The sequence below is a fragment of the Sus scrofa genome, chromosome 8 (assembly GCF_054392235.1).
Source record: "Sus scrofa isolate SSC_HxYL_T2T_F1_AM1 chromosome 8, Sscrofa_HxYL_maternal_Yorkshire_Landrace_v2.0, whole genome shotgun sequence".
Lineage (NCBI taxonomy): Eukaryota > Metazoa > Chordata > Mammalia > Artiodactyla > Suidae > Sus > Sus scrofa.
The window spans coordinates 110,186,514-110,205,120 of NC_139390.1; the positions used below are offsets into that span (position 1 = coordinate 110,186,514).

The following is an 18,607-nucleotide window of genomic DNA, read 5'->3' on the forward strand; positions in this document are numbered from 1 at the left end:
GGGAGAAAGGGTACCTGAGCTACAAATTATTAGTAGGATTTCATTCTAAACCTGGGGCTGGTATAAACTTAGAAAACATAACGTCATTCTATATTGTATGTACTTAGTCCCCCTCAAGTGAACGTGCCAAAACATTAGTAACTTGTGAATCTAAGTGAAGATGTAAAGATGTTTATGGCACTCTTCTTTCAACTCTTCTGTAGACTTGAAAATTTCCAAAATTAAGTATTCAAAGAATAAAGAGGTACATTTGTTGTATTTCAAAATTTGTTTTGACATTTAGTATTTATAAAAATTTGTAATAAACATATTGTTTTGATTCACTGTGTACTAATAAATATAATCAAATCTAGAAAAAAATTTAACAGTAAGATCTTATGGTCAAAGGAAAGTTTTCAAAAATTCAAACTTCAGTATAACATATATTAAGATAATGAAATACGATAGAATAATCATAAGGGACTTTTAAGCATTAAAAAGAGAACTAAAATGACGATGAGTTAAAAAAGAAATAATGTAAAAGTTCAACTTTTAAAGAGCCTTTCCAAATAATTGTTTACATGGAAGATAACAGATACCTAATTACTAAGATATTCCCCTTAGGGTGTCTCTGCTCTGATCCATTAAGAGTTACTTGCAGTTAACCATGTGCTCTTTATTTCTAAGATCCTAAGAAGACACTTGCAACAGTACAGGCATACTTTGCTCTATTCCACTTCACAGATAATGTATCTTCTACAAATTGAAGGCTTTGGGCAACCTCACGAAGAACAAGCCTACTGGTGCCTTTTTTCCAATAGCATTTGCTCACTTCATGTCTCTCGCATTTTGGTAATTTTTGCAATATTTCAAAATTTCTTCTTCTTCTTATATTTGTTACAGTGATCTGTGATCAGTGATCTCTGATGTTACTACCAGAACTCACTGAAGGCTCAGGATATTGTTAGCATTTTTTAAAATTTAAGTATAAACTTTTTTAGACATAATGCTATTGCACACTTAATAGACTACAACATAATGTACACATAATTTTATATGTATTGAGAAAGCAAAAAACTTGTGTGACTTAATTTATCGAGCTGTTTTATTGCAGTGGATTGGCACCTAATCTGTAGCATCTCCAAGGTAAGCCTGCACAGGAATTTCCTCTTTGCCCTCAAGTTGAAGATATATGACTTTAAGATTGTTGTGTACTGACTTGTTATGATTTCAAATCCATGTGTTGAAAGCTTGTTTTGGACAAAGTTGTTCAGATAGAATAGTTTCTAACACATTAAAAACTCACCAGTTAGTCTGTAACATATAGTGAATTTATAAAAATCATAGAAAGTTCATCTGAATACTGATTGTTCATTTGGTATTTTTATTAAATAATTTTTCAAAACTCATTCCTAAAGAGGTATTTGTTTTCACACAAGTCAGACATTGGTTAGAATTTGAACCAATATGCTTTGTGAAATCTTTGAATCAGAACTGTCAAAAATATGATTTTTTTGCTTAGAAACAAACAAAAAAAAAACCCTCCAATTTCTAAAAAGTAGAAAGTCACATTTCCTCACCTACATCTTGACGCCCTTTATCTAAATTCTTCCTGTTGATTTCCTTTCCCGAGTTCCCATCTCAGGATTTGTTTCACAGGTATTCTGGAAACAACCAGTCATACTTTTAATATTTTAGACACAAAAACAATGATCATAAGAAGAATAACATCTAGTCTTTACTGAATTCCTTCTATAGTCCAGGAACAATGCTAAGCTGTGTGCATATATTATCTCATCTATTCATGATAACTCAGTTAACTCATTGCCATTATCATCTCCATTTTGCAGTTGAAGAATAAGGCACAGAGAGGTTAAGTAACTTTCCCAAGGTCACAACTAATAAATAGTAGAGTTGAAATATGATCCTAAGCTATCTGAATCCAGAGCTCATACTCTGAATTACTCTGCTGTTCTAGAAAAGAAAATAATTTTAATTTGTTTTATAAAACTAACTAAAACGATTTAATGATTAATGTCACTCTACTAATAGATTGATAAACTATTGGAAACATTCACAAATAATTCATTGTCAAAGGCATACTTTCCAGTTTTTCATTTAACACTACAAACTGCACTCATTTCAAGCAGAAATATGTTATCATGAGTTAGAAAACAGAGCATTAAACTAGCCAACTTCTATTTAACCGAGTTGTTAGAATAATTGAGGTTCTCCAATTCCCAGTGAAGTACATTATTGCTGCCCACAGGACATTAATCTCTTGTAATTAATAATGAACCTTGCAATACACTTGTGCCTATTAGCTACTACTAGTTGAGTTGTATGCTCACCAAGAATTGTTTTGTTTTGTTTGTGTAGTTTTATTATAATTATTAAATTTAATTAAATATTATACAAAGTGATGCCTGAATGAAAATACACAGCTATTCCATGAAAATTAAGTTGAAATCATTGTGAAGATTCAATAAACTCATATTCATAAAAATAAAATAAAATAAAATTGATTTAAATATGAGTAAAATTGCTATAAAATGAAAAAAAGATTAAAAAGTGAAATAACTCTGAATTATACTGCAACATAGCTTCCCTGCTCTACTTTCAGGGAGTATTTTTTTGAAAGAAGGAAAAATCAGTCTGTTCTACCTGATGTCACATTAGTCAGCTAATGAATGAACTTATATATATGTACAAATTTGAAATATATATGTATCACTTTCAAAAGTATCTCTTCATTTATAAGCCTTTTTCAATTTCCTACAACTACTTAGAGACTTGTTTGAGCTTCTACTGTATTTTTAAGTTAAAATTTATTTGGAACAATAGTGTTTTGAAATTCTTACGACATTTTGGATTGGTTATAGAGAAGTAAACGTTAGCAAAAACATTTAACCACTATCAAAAGCATCAATTAAAAAACAAAAATCAAAAAACCTGAAAAGCGGAGTTCCTGACGTGGCTCAGCAAAAATGAATCTGACTAGTATCCATGAGGACACAGATTCAATCCCTGGCCTCACTCTGTGGGTTAAGGATCTGGCATTGTGATGAGCTGTGGTGTATGTCACAGACACAGCTCATATCTGGTGTTGCTGTGGCTGTGGCATGGGCCACCAGTTGTAGCTCTGATTCAACCCCTAGCCTGGGAACCTCCATATGCCATGGGTGTGGCTCTAAAAAGACAAAAAAAAAAAAAAAAAGAAAAAAAAAGAAAGAAAGAAAGAAAAAGTTTCCAGGATCTTGACTTATCCATCTAACATAAAATAGAGGGGAAAACAGCTTGCCCTACAAATTGATAAGGTTTCCCTATTGTCAAATATTGATATAAACAAAATTAATCTCCTTAAGCTGTTCCAAATTCTACTAATATAAATACCATCAGTGGCATGGGAGGCAGAATCTGGGCACGTACATGTACACCAGACTGTCATTACTGATGCTGACCAACTACAGAGACCTATGTAGTCATGGAAACTATGAGCTAAGGAGTGTTTCCAGGACTGATGGAAACTTTGCTCAGCAACTTTATTTTTCACTAGCCATTGTTTGTTAACAGGATTACATGTTTATAAAAACAAAGGATAAAAATATTTTCATAATCATAACTCTGCTAACTATTGACAGCTTTTCATGTAACAGTCTCACTCCCCAAATATAGTTTTATTGCCACATCTGCTCCTTGATTTTCAGTTTTAGAAACTATACCACACTGCCTACTAGGCTGCATTTTTTTTTTGTTATTATTATTTTTAATAGTTATTTCACCAACACAATTTTTTTTCCTACTGTACAGCATGGTGACCCAGTTACACACGGTGACCCTGTACACATTCTATTTTTTTATATTATCATGCTCCATCATAAGTGACCAGACATAGTTCCCAGAGCTACACAGCAGGATCTCATTGCTAATCCATTCCAAAGGCAATAATTTGTATCTATTAACCCTAAGCTCCCCAATCACCCCACTCCCTCCCCCTTCCCCTTAGTAACCACAAGTCTATAGTCCAAGTCCATGATTTTCTTTTCTGTGGAAAGGTTTACTTGTGCCTTATATTAGATTCCAGATTTAAGTGATATCATATGGTATTTGTCTTTCTCTTTCTGACTTATTTCACTCAGTATGAGAGTCTCTAGTTCCATCCATGTTGCTGCAAATGGCATTATCTTGTTCTTTTTTATGGCTGAGTAGTATTCCATTGTGCATAAATACCACATCTTCTAATCCAATTGTCTGTCAGTAGACATTTAGCCTGTATTTTTTTTTATTTCACTCTTTCATCTTCTTACAATTATTTTTTATGGGTGTATTCTTCTTTCACACTATCTGGAGCTCTGCTTGACTGCTTCCTGTAATTAAAATGTATGACACCTTGCCCCAAAGGAAGGCTATTAACTAGTGATAAGCACATGGATTAAAAGACTAGGAGAAATAAAATGTTGGCAGATATTTAGGTGATAATGAGTTCTTCAGTGTGCCTAAAGTTCTGGGCTGGGTAAGAATTAAGGAAAGGATGTGGAAGTATAAGGGAATTTGGGGGCCAAGTTATGCGAGAGTATTAAAAGAAATCCTACTCTAATGAGAAGTTCATCTAATTGTATATACTTCAAAAATACCAGAAAGTGTAATCATGTCAAAAATTATGCTCCTTGATGAATACAAATAAAACAAGTCTTTTTTCATATAGCCAAGAGCTAAAATCAATGATGAAAGTGAAGAAAAAAATGTACTTGGCTTTTACGAAAATTTAATTTAATCACCAATTTCTTTGTGGAGCTCAGGTCAAATGTCACTTCCTCAGAGAAATGTTCCCTGACCTGCATCTCTAAGCAATACAACCCACCCGGACTCCACTGATTTTTCCAGTTCCTAATCATACTTGAGTTTTCTTCACAGCATTACATCCATATAAAATAATAGTTTATATTTACTCATTTACTTATAGTAATAATAAAGAGCTAACTTACTGAGCTTCCAATATGAGGCAGGTACTCTTTTCAATGTTTTACAAGTACTAAGTCATTTGATTCTCATATACCGCTATTAAGTAGAAGCTAAGTTTCCCCTCTTTTAACAGACAGAAACAAGCACTGGAGGTTAACTAATTTGCCCAAGGTTATAAAAGCAGAGTCGGGCTACCTCCAGAAAGTCTGACTCCAGAGCCTAGCTCCCCACTAAAGAGTTACCCAACCTCCAAAAGGGCAGGAAATTTGTTTATTTTTTCCACTGGTATGTTTCCTATGGAAGAAACTATACCTAGTACAGTGAGGTTATTCAATCAATACTATACTTTTAGAAGGAATGAATGAGTGAATGAATACGAGGGTGAGGGTGTAAGTATAGAGGAATTAGGAAACAAGTTAATTCCATATAGCATGTCAAGCCTGGATCAGCAGCACTCCAGAAAATTCAGATTAGCAAAAACAGCCAGGGTCAGAATGTGGGTTAAATATAACAGGGAAACTGACTGTTCTGAACTTTTTTTTTTCTTTTTTGTCTTTTTGCCTTTTCTAGGGCTGCTTACCACAGCATATGGAGGTTCCCAGGCTAGGGGTGCAATCAGAGCTGTAGCCACAGTCTACACCACAGCCACAGCAATGCGGGATCTGAGCCACTTCTGCGACCTACACCACAGCTCATGGCAACACCGGATCCTTAACCCACTGAGCAAGGCCAGGGATTGAACCCACCACCTCATGGTTCCTAGTCGGCCTCGTTAACCACTGCGCCATGACGGGAACTCCAGACTGTTCTGAACTTTTAAAATCATTTTACTCATTCTGATCTGTAAGAATATTAGTTGAATACCTCCTTCCTTAGGTAATGAATATCAATCTTTTTGGAGCCTTTTTGAAAAAATGAGTATTCCAAGGTCATCAATAGCTTGAAATTTTCACTATTGCCTTTAGTTTTAGTAATAGAGGAGGAAATCCTACACCAAAATTCTGTTTCTCATATAAAGTAGTATGATTACGATGTCAGAAAGATCTAAGTAAATGTTTGATTAAAATGCTAGGAGAGATGCTGTCAGTGAAAACTGCTAAACCATAGCATGCTGTGTTAAGAGACACTATTCTTAGGAGGAGGTACAATTTCTCTTTTGAAATTATTGGAGATAGTTTATGTACACAATTTAGAGGGCAAGATAAAGGACAAAACAAGCAAGTTTTGGAATAAAATGAACCTGCATAAACTGAAGTTATACAACTGGTTTAAAGGGAAATGGTAAGTTAAAAATGAAAGTGTTTGCTATAATTTTCTGTTATATAGTTAAGAACTTCTTGATTGGCATTTAAATAAAGTCACCTGGATATGTGATATATTTTTGAAGTCCAATCCTTAAGGTGGTGGCTTTCAAATTTTCAAATAATGCTGCAATATCTGGGGGAATTATCCTTGTTTGAAAGACTGGTAAAATTTGGGTCTCACATCAATTTCTGGGTTCATAAATGTTATTTTTATTAGAAAACCTTTGTAAAACAATAGTCTAAATGAAACCAAAGTTAGTCAACTTACGAAAATCAGGGAATAGGATTGAAGTCAGAGTGGGGATTCATCTGTGCACGTGGCTTTTGCAGAACTTCAAGACACAGTAAACACAGACACCGTTGCGTCGGGGGCTGAACTAGCAAAATTTTTTAACATGGAAAAGTTTGTGAAGCATAAAATCACTATAAGTTATCTAATTGCACAAATTTTTTTAAAAATATTTAACTGCCCTTTGAGGACAAAAGCTGATTTGTATGAAGTATATTTAAGAAAAAATTAGTTTTCTTATCATTGACACCAAAAGCATTATAAAACCCCACCAAACTTTTCTGTATTTTAAAAAGAACATGTTATTTGGAGTCAGTACAATCTATGATTGGCCTCTACCTCTAGCACAGGACCCAGCACATATTAGATACCCCATAAACTCAATTATTATCTTCTGAAATCAGCACATCTGCCCATATCAGATCTCTCCTCTGTCCTTTCTCACTTGCATCCATTCCTTATGAATCACTCTCACATTCTTGCCTTTACCAAGTCAGAGCTCCATATTCACTGCCTTGATTTTGTTGGTTTACATGAGCTTCTGTGTGGCAACCATCAGTAACCATGGTCTCAGGTAGGGTATGTCACTAGAGTGCCCACATTACATGCACCTGTTCACTTAACTTTGGAGCAGAACTAAACAGCAATAGGCAGAGGTTCTAATTGTTTTTCTTTTCTGAAATGTTACATGCGATTCTTTTCCTTTCTTTGTGTATTAGCTTACAGGCTTTCTTAGACCCTCTGGCATAGACATTATACTCTTCTTCCATACCACTATCCACAGCTGCAATTAATATCAGACTCTTCTCTTTCACAAGATATGTTTTCACCACATTTCTTAGTTGGGTAATATTTGATTAGTATCTCTCTCTCCAGCTAAACTATCTGGTCTGTGAAGGAAAGAATTCTGTGGTGATTTGATACCTCCTGGAGTTGGGCAAATTGGTGGCCCATATCTGTGTCATTTATCATTTTGTGGTGTACAAAGTAGGCATTCAATATATATGTGTTGAATATGGGCGTGTATGAATGAATATCTTTCTACTCTGAAAATGTGTTAAATAATTCAAACTACGTCTCTCTGAAATCTCCGAATAAATATCCTCCTTTAATGAAGCTGTCCAATAATTTTAGTTGCCCAGAGTACATTAAAATTCATCAAAAAACTTTTATAGATTTTGAAAGACCATGCAGAGATAATAATGATAGTCATAATAATAATAATAACTGATATTTATATCTTATATTTCCCAAAGCACTTTTATATTCATGACCTTCTCTGATCTTCAAAATAATCCTGTGAGGCAGATATATAATTATTCTATCTTTAGGTGAAAAAATTGAAGCTTGAGAATAGAAGATACTTGCCTCTGATCTTCTATCTGGCTAATATATCACTGGGTAATTCTAGAATATAGATTTCTTTATCCAAACCCTGTATCTTTTCACTACATTAGCTTTAGATTTTTGGCTTAAAACAAAATAATATTAATAATATAGAATAGAATATAAGAATTACCAAGGTTTCATAAAATTAATATATCGAAAAGTTTACTTTTTTTTTTTTTTTTTTTTTTGGTCTTTTTGCCTTTTCTAGGACCGCTCCCACGGCATATGGAGGTTCCCAGGCTAGGGGTCTAATCTGAGCCATAGCCGCTGGCCTACACCAGAGCCACAGCAATGTGGGATCCAAGCCACGTCTGCAACCTACACCACAGCTCATAGCAATGCCAGATCCTTAACCAACTAAGCAAGGCCAGGGATCAAACCCACAACCTCATGGTTCCTAGTCTGATTCATTAACCACTGAGCCATGACGGAAACTCCTCTTATTTATTAATTCAACATATTTTTATTGCTCATCAACATGTACCAGTCATTAGTTAAAATGCTGGGAATGTAGAGTGAAAAAGGTTTTTTAAAAAAGGACCCTGTCCTTATGACTATTACATTCTAATTGGAAAAGAACAACTAATGCTTATGTCAAATGGATGACTACAAATGGAAAAATATACTTTTAGTCTAGTGTTCCTACATATCTGTGTGTGTCTCTCTGTTATCTAAGATAAATAGCAGTGAAAAGGTGCTGAGAAAAAAAAATAGCAGCATAAAATGAATAGCATAAAATAAAGTTTAAAAAAGAGAGCCTCACCAGCACAACCTGAGATAAACTGGGAACAGCAATCCCAGGATATGGGCCAAGAAATGTACGCTCCTAACAATTTCCCTCAAGTGACCACTTGTCAACCAGTATCCAGGTAAAACTGTAAATTTGAGGTCAAACTGACAGAATTAATCAAGTTCAAGATCAAAGGATTAAGGATTAGAAGTTCTGAATTCTTCAAAATAGATCTTTAGTACTCAGAGTGTGTATCAGTTCAGGTAAGCAATGAAGATTTTAAGATTTAGTTTCCTCATATATAAAATAATGATAAAGAAGGAAGGAGAAGGGAGAAAAGGGGAAGAAGGGAGGAGGAAGGGAGGAGAAGAGAGGAAGAGGGAGGAAGGGCAGAAGGCAGGAGGATATGAAGATACGTGACTGTGAACAAAAAAGTAAAATGCCAAAAAATTATTATTTCTCCTTCGATATAAGAAAAAAGTCACAAATTAACTTCAATGAAAATATATGAATCAACTGTTGAGTCAGTAAAACATAAATTAGGTATGTAGATTGATCAAAGGTCTTTTTGGTTAGTATTTGTATGTAAGCAATCCATGTAAGAATAAATTCAAAGCAATATAAATAAAGTATTTTAATATTTGCTTTTTTGAATAATAAAGGAAAATGAATCAACAAATAAACAGGTTTCGTTCACTCTCTATAACTTCCAGTTTTTCCAGAAAGAATTCACAATGTCCTTGATAACTGATATAAAATAATATGTATGGCTCTCATTTTATGATGGTAATTCCTAATACTGAAATAAATTGCTGTCCTAAATAAAAGACCATCATGAGTTAAACTGAAAATCTTACTTTCTCTAGATTAAAATTAAGTTATACATTGTATGTGGCAGATTTGAACGAGTAGCCCTAGTTCTCATTGATTTGTAATAGGAACATATTGCCACACACTTGCTATGGCATCTAGGTGGGCAGGTTGGGCTTCTCCAAACCATGTCTACTCTGGCCAGAGGCTTGAAATGTGATTGAGTGCTCAGGTTTGTCTGCCATTGCCTGGAGAAGAACCTGCCTTGTGTAACACACTGACCGACCCCACATGAATGAGGAAGTGGGGCAGACCTAAAGCCAACCAATTCAAATCCATAACAAGCTTGCCACGGAATGAACAGGCCTCAGCCACTTTGCAGACATATGAGTGAGAAATAAAACCATACTATTCATTGTCACTGATATTTCGTTTGTTATTCAGCATTTTGGCAATAGCTGATGGACACAATGAAGTACTTTCCTTCAGCATAACATAAAATTATTGTAATTTTTTTGCAACACTGTGTCTTTTAGATATCTTGAACAATGCAGAAGTTAGGGGCATTGACCCTCTAAACAGTTGAAAACCACATATAACTTATAGTTGGCAATAACTCACAGTCATTTATGACATAATATCCACAGTTCCGCATCCTCAGACTCAACCAACTACCAATGGTGTGGTACTGTAGTATATACTGTTGAAAAAAATCTGCATATAAATGGACTTATGTAGCTCAAACAACACAGGTTGTTCCAGATTCATCTGTATGGTTTTCCTAATTAATTTCCTAGTTAGGAAACTCCAAAAGAAAAAGAACCAGTTTCAAAATATATTTGTACTATCTTTCAGTGTTTAGTAAAAAGTAAATTAATGTCATTCATTGGGTCTTTATTCTGTAATTCAGTAATGCATGGCTTCTATTAATATTTAAACAAATCTAAAAGGAAACTGGCTGTTTTCTCCCTCCTCTATCCCAACCCCAGGCTTCCATCTGCAAGTAAAAAATATTATTTTTTTCTGCCCTCCTTTCTTTTTTTATGCCCCCAAAATAGGCAGGAAAAAAGTACTCATACTCAAATCATATACTATTTGCTGCGCCTAGCAATTTACACAATGGCTAAGTTTGGGGTTAAATAAATATACTTAAGAGACAAAATAAAATCTATCATTTAGCATCAAATTAATGCCTGACTTATATTCCACTAAAACTTTGGGTTCCAATGCTCCACAGAGTTAGGGTAGGAATCAAAAACTGTCATTTGTGGTGAGAATGGTATTCTACACCAGGCCATCACTTTTTCATTTTTGATATTCAGCCCTTTCACTGTATGATCTGTTGCCTAAGAAATCTGGGAGAGACTAAGTTGGAGTGGCCTGAGTGAGAGAGAGGAAGAGGGACATAATTTAAAAGAAGACATCATGGAAATGAGATATGGTAAGAAAACACAGATACCAAGCCAATTTCTACTGTCATCTTCTTCATTCTGTCCTTACCAGTAGCAAATTACTAAATGGAATTGCATCAAGTTTACAGATTTTTATCTCAAGTGTTTTGTCTTTCCTTTCACTGATAAAAGCTTCTAAAAGTTGTTTGTGCAAAATTTTAACGTATCATTTGACTATGTGAGCAGTAAGTAGTTCTCAAAACAGTGGCTATGATAAAAAAACAAACAACAAAAACAAAGACAGAGCAGATAAACCTCAACTTATACTATACATTGCTTGTCAGGCTCCTGGCAAAGATAGGAAACAAATTTTAACATGAAAGATATGAAAAAAACAAGATATGATCATTTAAGGATATATGTTTATTTCTAAGACTGCCCATACTTTGAGGACTGTAGGTAAAAACACTTCATGTTGCTCATTAAGAATGGTAGTGTACTATGATCTGATTGATTAAATAATGGCAGGACTCACTGTATCTGCATTCTAAATAGGCATTTCCCAGAAAAATATTCTGTAGGTAGCATTGGATGACTTCCAAAAGCCTTTGGAGGAGGAGAAACTATTTAAGATGGCCCAGTCTTTATCATATCCCCTTCTGTCTTCTTCTAAATTCAGATATCTGGATCATTACAAACTACGCCAAACTGACTTTCCTTATGGAAATAAAAGTAAATGAGACCATTCTATGTTAAAATATGCAACTATTGTTTATTGAGCACCCACTGTTACAGGTGCTGTACTTGGTTCTATAGGGTGGAATAGTGGGCAAGAAAAGCATGGTCTGTGTTCTGAGCACTCACAGTCCAGGTGGGGGAAATACTGAATTACAAAGTTAAGAGATATCGCATAGACTATTATAATCCTAAAAAGACCTCTGAAAGAAAGAGTGATGGAAATACTCTCAGAGGGTGGGAGGAGTGGAGGGGATCTTCTTGAGGATTCAGCATTATCAAATCCTGAACGGCCAAAATGAATTTGGATAATAATACACATAGTGAGATTTTTTGCTATTTTTATTTCAATTATTTGAAATAATTATTATGATCTTTTTTATTGTTTCATTCATAATTTGCTGGTTTATTTATCTGCACAAAAAGCTGAAGACAGTACCACTAAGATCTTGTGCTTTGAGATAACTAGATTAGGATATAAGTCAGACCTTTTCCAAAAGTGTTGATGTTTATATCTTACAAAAGCCTTTAGATGCTATCCAGGCTAAAACTGCTTTTGATCTTTTTGGAAGCATAATATTCATGTTTTTGGTTACTGGTCAAAAGTATGGTATTTACTTGAAATAGTATGTGTACACAAATATGCTAACTTTATCTTAGAACATTAGTAAATTAAACACCAACTTTTAAAAATGTAGTCAGTTGTTTCTAAAACAACAGAATTATTTTCTCTGACCATGGTGTTGGTGGAGGATTGACTTTATTTTCTCATGTCTTTTGGAACTCTCATAAAGGAGGAGAGTGTTTTGAAATGTTATCTGGAGATTGTTTATTTCTGGTTATTTTTGCTGCCCTGATGTTCTCCACCCACCACATGAGGCATCCTCAGCTTCGAGAGGACAGGCACCAACCAAAAGAAAGGTGATGAATTTCAGAGTTTGACTTCTAAAGTAAACAGTTAATGCTCTCCTTAGAGAATACAATTGCAGAAATCCAAGCTTTTCAGAAAAGAAGAATCTTCTAAATTATAACAATAACAAAGGTGTTTTAAATTTCAACAAGCAGAGACTGCCAATCAAAGATTCCATAGGAATTTAAAAAAAAATTTTATTGTTATTTCCCCAATACAATTTTTTTCTACTGTACAGCATGGTGACCCATTACACATACATGTATACATTCTTTTTTCTCTCATTATCATGCTCCATCATAAGTGACTAGACATAGTTCTCAGTGCTGCACAGCAGGATCCCATTGCTAACCCATTCCAAAGGCAATAGTTTGCAACTATCAACCCCAAGCTCCCAATCCATTCCACTCCTTCCCCCTTGGCAACCACAAGTCTCTTCTCCAAGTCCATGATTTTCTTTTCTGTGGAAAGGTTCATTTGTGCCATATGTTAGATTCCAGATATAAGTGATATCATATGGTATTTGTCTTTCTCTTTCTGACTTACTTCACTCAGTATGACAGTCTCTAGTTCCATCCATGTTGTTGCCAATGGCATTATTTTGTTTGTTTTTTTAGGGCTGAGTAGTATTCCATCATGTATAAATACCACATGGTCCTAATACAATCATCTGTCGATGGACATTTAGGTTGTTTCCATGTCTTGGCTATTGTGAATAGTGCTGCAATGAACATACGAGTCCATGTTCTTTTTCAAGGAAAGTTTTGTCTGGATATATGCCCAAGAGTGGTATTCCTGGGTCATATGGTAGTTCTATGTATAGTTTTCTAAGGTACCTCCATACTGTTTTCCATAGTCGTTGTACCAGTATATATTCCCACCAACAGTGCAGAAGGGTTCCCTTTTCTCCACACTCTCTCCGGCATTTGTCATTCGTGGACTTATTAATGATGGCCATTCTGACTGGTGTGAGGTGGTATCTCATGGTGGTTTTGATTTGCATTTCTCTAATAATCAGGGACGTTGAACATTTTTTCATGTGCTTGTTGGTCATCTGTATATCTTCCTTACCATGAGGCACAGAGTAAGAAAGAGGCATTTGCAATCTCAGGGTACTTCCCATGCAACAGAATGCCCTCAGAGCTAGACAGAAAATGCCTAAAGCTAGTGACAAGAATGCATAGTACACATCCATGTGCACACACACACACACCACTTCCTCTCTGGGATGAAATCCCAAGACACAAAGAAACTCCTTCTCAGAAGACCAGCAATGTCAGGTGGAGAATGCAGCTGAGTCTTAGAAGGTCAAACAAAACCAGCTGTCACCCAGAGGGGATCACCACCACCTGGGTAATAGGACCATGCTACCCAAGGACAATCCCCATGAACAGTATTAATCAAGGAGACAAAGCACAAGTTAAGTAGACATGGACTCTTCAACAGTGACACCACAGAAACCAGGATGATGCCCAGAGCAGAATGAACTAGACTCCTGGGAGACAGTCAGGGACAAATATCCTTTCCCAGCCAGAAAATATGCAAGTCCAGCCCATACTGAAATCAGGCCTTGAGAGAAGGACAGGTGAAGGGGGAAAGGGAGAATGCAGAATTTAACTAGATGTTTACCCATAAGAGACAAACTAGCCAGATGGGACTGAGACGCCTTGAAAAGGTAAGACTAGATCCTCCCACCATCACCTGTGGAAGACTGAGTTCTCTTATTAAAAATAATTAGGAAGTACCCTTGTGGCTCAGTGGATTAAGGATTTAGTATTGCTGCAGCTGTGGCACAGCTGCCCAAGAACTTCCACATATCACAAGTATGGTTAAAAAAAAAAAAGGGAACTTCTGACTTCTGTGATGATGATTAGTAGTGTGTACACTTAAACCTATTACACTTAAAGTGATTATTTCATCTCACTGTACCTCAATTCAAGTGTGAACAGCATAAGAATGCTAAGATCTACTTATAGGATCTACTTATATTCACTTGGAACATTCTCCAAAATATATGTTCCATCAAGATAGGAGTTTTAGCATTCCAAGAATGTCAAATGACCCCCTTCATGGTGGGTTATGCACTTACTTACTATGAGATATATTTATTCTCCAGAGATTCCTTGTTTGTGTATCAATTGTAGATTTTTGGTTTGCAGTTATTCTGAAGTTTTGATATGAGTCTATATGTATATGAGATTGTTTTAAGTTGTTGTTCTCTTAATTGCAAGTTCATCTCCAGTGTCCTGCATTTGTACCCACCTCTTCTCATGATTTCTGATTTTGGTGGTATAATCGTGCATGGATGATTTCGTATCTTTAGTGTATATATACCTTTACTGGTGAGCCTTGTCATTTGTGGTATTTTTGTTTCCCATTGCTGTCTTTTCTGCCTAGAGAAATTCCTTTAGCATTTGTTGTAAGGCTGGTTTAATGTTGCTGAATTCTCTCAACTTTTGCTTATATGTGAAGGTTTTGCTTTCTCCTTCAAATCTGAATGAGAGAAGGGGGTCATTTGACATCATTCTTGGAATGCTGAAGTCTCCTTAGATCTGATTCTGATTTCCTTTCCATCAAAGAATTTATGATAATTATAATTACATAATGCAACTGTACAATTAAATAATACAGTTCTACAATTGTATTATTAATAACCATTTCTCTCCATGGTACAATGTAAGGGCTATAATGTCTTGTTTATCACATCACCTAGAATGGTGTAATGCCTATGTTGAAGAATCAATAAGATGTAACAAATTGCGAGGACATATTTATATAGTTACACTATTTTTTAACCAATTTATGCATTTTATATTTTACTTATTTTCAGAGGGTGTATTATTTTTGTTATTCTTACCAGTTATTCTTTTTATTATGCTATATAAAATATTTAATGGTATATAAAGCTTTCTCCTTTATAAATTTTAGTTGCATAATATACACAAATTTAATATAATGCTAATATTTAAAGAAAAATTGAAATGTAATAGATAATACTAAATAGCAAATATGAAAGCCACACAAAATGGGATAAAGTATAGAATAAACTTCCTATATGTCTCAGCATATTTTCCATTTCACTTCTCCAGAGGGAGTCACTTAACCTGTTTCTTAAGATCCATGATATAATAACCTGTGTGAATGTAATTGTGTTTAAAATATGTATTTTATTTTGTAAAAAAAAAATAAAAAAAGATGGGAGTTTTAGTCTGTATTGTTCTGGATACATCTCTATTATCTGGAACAGTGCCCCACGTATAATGGATACGGGATGATTTTTTTAATAAATAAGTAAATAAATAATAAATTGATTGTCCTTTAGTGAGCTGATGAAGTCCCAAAGAATGTGGAGATCTCTAATTTCCAGGCTTTTTTATGCTGGTACCCTTGGTTTATTCCTGAATTTAATATGAATAACCAGTTTGATCAAAAAGAGTAAATTAGGAAGTGCAGTAAATTGAATTGTGCCCCCTTCCCAACATTCACATTTTGAATCCTTAACCTTCCATGTGACTGTACTGGAGACAGGGCCTTTAAGAAGATGATTAGGTTAAATAAGGTCATAAGAGTAGACTCCTGATCCAACAGAGCTGGTGCCTTCAGAGGAAGAGGAAGAAGCAGCACAGCTCTCTCTCCACCATGTGAGGACACAGCAAAAAGGCAGCCATCTGTAAGCCAGGAAAAGAATTCTCACCAGAAACCAACCACGCTGGCAACCTGATCTCCAGAGCTGTGAGGAAATACATTTCTGCTGTTTAAGCCGCCCAGTGTATGGTATTTTGAAATGGCAGCCTCAGCTAATACAGGAAATGATTATTTTTCAATACTAAAAATCACCATTGTGACCAATGCAAAATGAGATATTAAACAAGTGATCTTCCTTGATACATTTAAAACATGATCACTTTTCATGCAAATTGCCAAGATCATGTCTACAACTATCCATAGCCTGCATCAAGACAACTTCACTTGATGCTCTACTGTATATTCAGCCCTTGACCTAAAAAATTTAAAAGGCTCACCATAAAAAGGTGGTAGCTGACATCCTTGAAATTAACCATAGGAACTCAAATAGACACTTAATGGTCAAACACATGAATTACTATAAGTAAACAAGTCTAACTTTCAAATGTATAAAATTTCTAATTAAAAAAGCCCCTACCCCGACCTTGCCTCTTCTTTGCCTTATGATTATTTAGTTTCATTTTTATTATCTTGCCAATTTCCTACCTTCCCTTCCTACTCCCACTGAGATTTTCTTAAGCCTTTTCATTTTATGTATTATGAATAAATTCAATGCAGTTGTCTGGGATTCATTCCAAGTAAAGAACAATGAAACTTTAGCTTTTGATTTTTATATTCATAAGTCATTTTTGGAAAGGGACCATTTGAGAAACACTGGTAGTAATTGCCTGCTATGCAGAGTTGTGAAGGATCAGTACCCACAATTGCAATTCACTTGAAAGCAAAGCACCAGGAGCCCACAAATTGCTTTCAGTCTAGCACCAAACCTAAAATTCATTCACTGGAAACAACTGTTCCTTCCACTGGAAAAGACACATACCAAACTAAGAAGAGCTTTCTGTATTTGTTTTAGGAATGGCTTAGTCATTGGGCCCTAAGTAAAATATTCCTTTGGAGGGGGGCAGTGGGCAGAGGAGGCTACACTGTATAAGAAATAATCTCAAAATCCCAGCTGCTTACAAAAAGGGTTCATTTCCTGCTAGTGGGATTTATTACAGATAGACCGTAATTTCACTCCTTGTCTTCATACCAGAAACCAGGTTGATGAAGGAGGCTCCATCCACATTCTTCTGATTGGCACAGGGAAAAGAACAAATAAAGGGTGAACCACACATTGGCTCTAAAAGTCTATGCTCCGAAGTGACACCTACTACTTCTGTTCATTTTCATTGGACAAAGCAGGTCACATGGACAAGTCTGATATCAGAGGGTTAGGGAAATATAATCCTTTCCTTGACAGGAGCTTCAAACATCTGGGAACAATAACAGAACTTACCACACCACCCTATACAACTAGATAAATTATGGTATATTCATTAACAAATAAATATAACTGTTTAATATTTTTGTACTAGATAATATTTAATATTTACTGTATTTTTATCCCCATTTTTAAACAAGTTTTATTGGAGAAGAGTTGAAAAGCTGTACAGCAAAGAAAATAAGTTATACATATATCTGTTCTTTTTCAGATTCTTTTCTCATATAGGTTATTACGCAATATAGAATAGATTACCCGGTAATAAAGAGTAGGTCCTTGCTACCTATCTATTTTATATATAGATAGTGTGTATATGTTGATCTCAAACCCCTAATTTATCTGTCCTGCCCTACATTTCCTCTTTGGTAACCATGAATGTGTTTCAAAGTCTTTGAGTATATTTCTGTTTTGTAAGTTCTTTTGTATAATTTTTTGTTAGATTGAACATATTAGTGATCTTATATGAAATTTGTCTTTGTCTGACTTATTTCACTTAGTATGATAATTTCTAGGTCCATCCATCTTGCTGCAAATGGCATTATTTCATTATATTTTATGGCTGAGTAATATTCCATTGTGTTTATATATCTTGATTCATACCTCTGTCAATGGACATTTAGGTTACTTCTCTGCCTTGGCTATTGTAAATAGTGCTGCAATGAACGATGGGGCGTATGTATCTTTTTTGAATTATGGTTTTCTCCAATGCACAGGAGTGGGATTGCTGAATCATATGGTAGTTCCATATTTAGTTTTTTAAAGGACCTGTATGTTGTCCTCCATAGTGGTTGTACCAGCTGCATTCCCTTCAGCGGTGTAGGATGGTTCCCTTTCCTCCACACCCTCTCCAGCATTTATTATTCACAGACATTTTAATGATCACCATTCTGACTGGTGTGTGGTAATTCCTCATTGCAGATTTGATTTACATTTCTCTGATAATTAGTGACACTGAGCATCTTTTCATGTGCTTTTAGGACATCTGTATGCCTTCTTTGGATAAATATCCATTTAGATCCTTTGCCCATTTTTTGATTGGGTTTTTTGGCTATTTGACATTGAGTTGCATGTGTTGTTTGCATATTTTGGAGATTAATCCCTGT

General features: G+C 35.0%; 1 long non-coding RNA gene across 2 annotated transcripts in view; it reads right to left on the minus strand.

Moving 5' to 3' along the window:
- LOC106504732 (uncharacterized) overlaps positions 1–18,607 on the minus strand; it is an 832,408-nt gene that overhangs the window by 359,385 nt on the left and 454,416 nt on the right. The window contains exon 4 of one of the 2 annotated variants that reach the window (XR_014813125.1): positions 1,560–1,643. The exons of the other annotated variant lie outside the window; for it this stretch is intronic. This is a non-coding gene — a long non-coding RNA (uncharacterized LOC106504732). The remainder of the gene's footprint in view (positions 1–1,559; positions 1,644–18,607) is intronic. 2 annotated transcript variants of the gene reach the window in all.